The sequence below is a fragment of the Ceratotherium simum genome, chromosome 18 (genome assembly GCF_057802395.1).
Source record: "Ceratotherium simum simum isolate JZ-2026a chromosome 18, ASM5780239v1, whole genome shotgun sequence".
In the NCBI taxonomy this organism is placed as follows: Eukaryota; Metazoa; Chordata; class Mammalia; order Perissodactyla; family Rhinocerotidae; genus Ceratotherium; species Ceratotherium simum.
Genome location: NC_141917.1, coordinates 49,010,543 through 49,015,504, shown reverse-complemented (window position 1 = coordinate 49,015,504; position 4,962 = coordinate 49,010,543). Strand labels below are relative to the sequence as shown.

General features: G+C 37.7%; 1 pseudogene; it reads left to right on the top strand.

Annotated features, from left to right (window-relative positions):
• Positions 1-3,769: 3,769 nt before the first annotated feature.
• On the top strand, positions 3,770-4,751 carry LOC101390300 (cytochrome c pseudogene; annotated as a pseudogene).
• Positions 4,752-4,962: the final 211 nt, after the last annotated feature.

Sequence of the window (4,962 nt, the reverse complement as noted above, 5' to 3'; positions counted from 1 at the left end):
GTGTGTCTCTCAGGGTGGGACTCAAGGGTTCAATGGGTGCCACAGACTTTCAAAAATAAAAAATGCAAATTTGATTTACTTTTAAACATTCACACATACAAAATAACAATTGGGGGCTTGTAGGAATTTTTGAAAAGGAAGGTGGGCAGTGTGGATAGGGAGAAAGCTGTATCCGTGGGATAGTCAAATATTGAGTACTTCCATATTACGTAAGCGAACTCAAATGCCAATGTTCCATAGCCATTCAATCGGATGCAATGTTACATTTATAATATCCTTGTTTATTTTGTGATTAGAGACTGATTTTTATAAGTTTGCATTTCAGATTACATTTTCTAAATTCTATCATCTGGATTCTGTCATTGTAAATCAGAAGCTCACACACATTCAAACATTATTTAATCATAAATGACTCTCATGGGTATAATTTAAAACACATACACACTATTTAGCTTTGATTGCTTTCAGTACACAATGGAGATAGAGTAAACTTCTCAAAGCACTCATATTTACAAAAGTAAAAACCCGTGCCTACTTTAACAATGGCTGTTTAATGAATGAAATTGTAGCAATAAATACAATTATAGCCCCTATCAGGTAAGAAAAGAGTAGAATAATATGCAGATATGGTTTTCTGTCATAATTCATCATTTCCCCAACCCTCTTCACAATAACAGAAAAAAGGACCAATTGAAATGTTAATTCAGAGTTCATACCAAAATCTTACTAAGCAAAAATTCTAACTCCTGTTTTTTGGTTAGTAGGAAAAGTCAAACATTGACATCATTTATAACTAGGGTGTGATGGTAATAGGTGGACCTTTCCCCCGGTCCATACCTCACTGCCAGGAATCCGAGGTCCAGGTGTCAGCTGTACAGACTTGAGCCTCCATCTGGAATTTCTAGAAGCTAATGAGTGAAAAAGTACTTAGCACAGAGCCCTGCAGGTACTCCATAACAACTAGTTTCTCTTCCCATCCTCCTTCCAACATTACTAACTCGCCTAGTCATAATTAAGTCTTGTTCCCTTAAGACTTCAGAGCTTGAAATGAAATATGAACAAACTCCACGGTCTCAAAATATGCATAAACAGAAGAGCCAACTCTTCCCACTTGCTTTTAAGTGTCCTATGCTTATAAAAACCATTTGCCTTAGCTCCAACACCCGACTACCGATGGGTCACCATTGTGGTGTTCTGTATCCCCCTCATCAGGATCCCCCACATTAGCCTTGCAGGGATCCACAGGAGACTGCTGGGGCTCAAGTATCATCACTCAGAAGGGGAACATTTACTCCCAAGTACTATCAAGTATTGTGCCAGAAAGTGAGCTGTGCAAAACGGCACTACCTCTAGGATAAGTATATATATGTCATTAATTTTAATGTGACTTGGTTATAATAACAAATGGAAGAGAGAAAATACATATACTATATCTCGATCCACTAAACTTATTATCCTGTTTATTGTTTTTCCTAATACTTTGTATCTCCTTTACCATGGATGATTGATTAAAAAGCTATGTATATACTCTGCTTTACAAGCATTGACTTATTTGTCACCAACTTTGTGCTCTGATGCACAAAGTTTCACTATTTAATAAAAACACTCCAAAAATTGATACTTCACTGTTCTGGGAAATTGCCCAAAGAAATGTCCCCACTGAGTCCTCTAGGGGCCTCTATTATGTTTCATATCTCTCATGTAAAATATCTCCTTCATTTATTCAACAAATATTTATTGAATGTGTATCATGTACCAGATAATGAACCCACCAGATACTGAAATTACAAGAGTGAATAATACAGAATATGGTCCTTGCTCTCACAGAAATTACATTCTAGTGAGGAATACAAAACTAAACAAGCTAAAACTCTCCTTGAAGTCTCTAAAAAGATGAGCACAGAGTTGTGATGGAGATTAATAATGCAGCTGGAAGAAGAGGGCCTACGGGAGGTAGAGCAGTCAGGAAAGGGCATTTTGAGTGGGTGACCTGTGATCTAACACTCGAAGGACAAGCAGCAGCAGCCGTGCAAAGGGCTGGAGGGAGCACATCTCAGGCAGTGGGAATAGCCAGTGAGCTCTGCCTCAGCAAACGCTGTGGACCTCAACTATTGCTTTCAGGAAGGAAGGCTACATGGTTTAGACGTGGCCACATTTCCGTTTCCCTGAGGTCCTCTACGTCAGCCCTGATGAACCATCCAGGAACACACGCTGCACCTTGACTCAGGTATGTTCTCCCACTGCCCAAGGATGCCCCACAGTGTCCACCAAGACGTCCCCCCAGTGTTTAATCTCACTTGGGTAAAAACCTCACCGATGGGTGACAACCAAAATTAGTCATATTGGCTTTGCTTTCTGAAACAAAATTAGAGTGCATGGCTAACATATTGATTTTCACGCTGTGCTCTGCAGACAGAGACCACTTTCATATGAGGCCAAGAAAGTGGGGCTCTACCTCACTACGATCACTTTCATCTATTCAACATAGTAGAATCTGTCCAAAGATTTCATTTAATGAAAGAGTTTTGTGAGTAAAAAGGATGTGACAACCATGGTTTCCAGCCTGTTCTAGAACCTTTAAATGAATCTCACTCTCCCAAATAGAAGAGATGTTGGCACATGATCTTGAGTTCCTCCAGGCCACCTCTTATTTTTCCATTCACTAAAGCTAAATCTTTTCTTTCCTGGTTCTCCAACTCACACCTCATTTTAGGTTCGTACCCTACCCTGTATCCAGTTCTCTGCTTAGCCTATAAACTATTTGATGAGCCAACTTCTTCCTCCTTACTTTAGGAGAAAAAAACACTTTACAATTAAAATGCAGAGATCATTAATGCATAAAAGTTAGCTGAATCCAGAAACAAACATTTTTAACATTTATTCTAAGTAAGTTACTGATTTTTGGTGGGGAAAAAATTAGGACAAATAATTTAAAAATTCAACTTGCTGACTTTTCAAAATAAATATGTGAAAATATGCAACGTAATCCAAACACAAAATAAATCAAAATATATCGTATAGTCTCTTATTATGACCCTCTCTTTTATTGGAATATATTTCCCTTCCACCATCTCCTTACTCTGGAAATTAAAAAAAAGGACAAAATCAAGGGTTGAAAGAAGAGGTAAAAAATACAAAGACTGAAAAAAGTAGAAACAGAAAGAGAGTAGGACTATTGCAGATAGGTTTAAAAAACAAAAGGTCATCGGGCCGGCCCCGTGGCTTAGCGGTTAAGTGCGCGCGCTCCACTACTGGCGGCCCGGGTTCGGACTCCGGGCGCGGACCGACGCACCACTTCTCCAGCCATGCTGAGGCTACGTCCCACATACAGCAACTAGAAGGAGGTGCAACTATGACATACAACTATCTACTGGGGCTTTGGGGGAAAAATAAATAAATAAATAAAATCTTTAAAAAAATAAAATAAATAAATAAATAAATAAATAAATAAAAAACAAATAGATCATAATGCATAAGTAAATGAAGACTCTCAAATACATGTATATCACTCTCACATCAATTCATCAATATTTTGTTTGAGAAGTCTTGTAAAGTAACCTTGAAATAGCCATAGAATTTTGAATTTCTTTCTGTCAATTCTATAATTAGAAGCTAAACTCACCAATCATTTCCACTAAACACAGTGTTTCTAGTAGAGTCTATTATAGTAACATGTCACTATAATCAATGTATGTGTGTCTAGTGCTCTGTATGTCTTTCCACCCAACATAAGTACTTCAAAGGCAATATTAAAAACCACTCTTTAGAGTTAGAAAGCGGGACGTCTGGCTTAGGAGCGGGAGTGGTAGTATCACGCGCGGAAAGAGCGATTTAAAAATGGGTGATGTTGAGAAGGGCAAGAAGATTTTTGTTCAGAAGTGTGCCCAGTGCCATACTGTGGAAAAGGGAGGCAAGCACAAGACTGGGCCAAATCTCCATGGTCTATTTGGGTGAAAGACAGGTCAGGCCCCTGGATTCTCTTACACAGATGCCAACAAGAACAAAGGCATCACCTGGAAAGAGGAAACACTGATGGAGTATTTGGAGAATCCCAAGAAGTACATCCCTGGAACAAAAATAATCTTCGCTGGCATTAAGAAGAAGGCGGAAAGGGAAGACTTAATAGCCTATCTCAAAAAAGCTACTAATGAGTAATAGATGGCCACTGCCTTATTTATTACAAAACAGAAATGTCTCATGCCCTTTTTTATGTGTACCGTATTTAAATTGATCTCATACACTAGAATTCAGATCATGTATGGCTGATACAATGTTTCTGTTGAACAGTCCTGATTTAAATAAGATTGGCTTGTGGCTAAATGGATACAAAAGACTTTTGGTAGTAATTCCAATCCAGTAAGTGTTATCCCTGTTTTCCCCTTCTAAAGATATGATTGGACTTGATTAGTGATGTTCAACTTTTCACAGAGATGGTGAATGTCGTCTCAAAACCTATAGGAGATTGGTTTTATATGTAGATTTATACAACTGGTTATAGTAATATATTGAAATACTGAGGAGTTTACTGTCTCATAGAACAGAGCAAGACTTACCTGTTCCAAGTTGTGTTCATTAGCCTGTTAAAGGCAAAGGCTGAAGATAAACTGACAATGTCCACTTTATCTTTTTGGTCTTAACTATACCAATTCAATTAAAATTCCCTATATCTAAAATGTTGCCTTTTACTTAATGAAAGGCATTTTAGTGTGGTTTATGTATAATTTCAAATAAAGACTATTTAACACTTCTGACATTTTATTGATGATCTATGAGGTCAGATGCTTTAAAATTCAGCATGACAAACTTTGCTTGTGAATTCTTTTCTAAGTCAGACTAAGTTATAATTGAGGGTTGTCTTTTAAACAGCTATTCAAAAACACATACAACTAGAACTACTGTATATGTACGATTGGTAATGGTGCTTTCGCCAACTCAGGAGATATACCATCGGCACAAATTTGT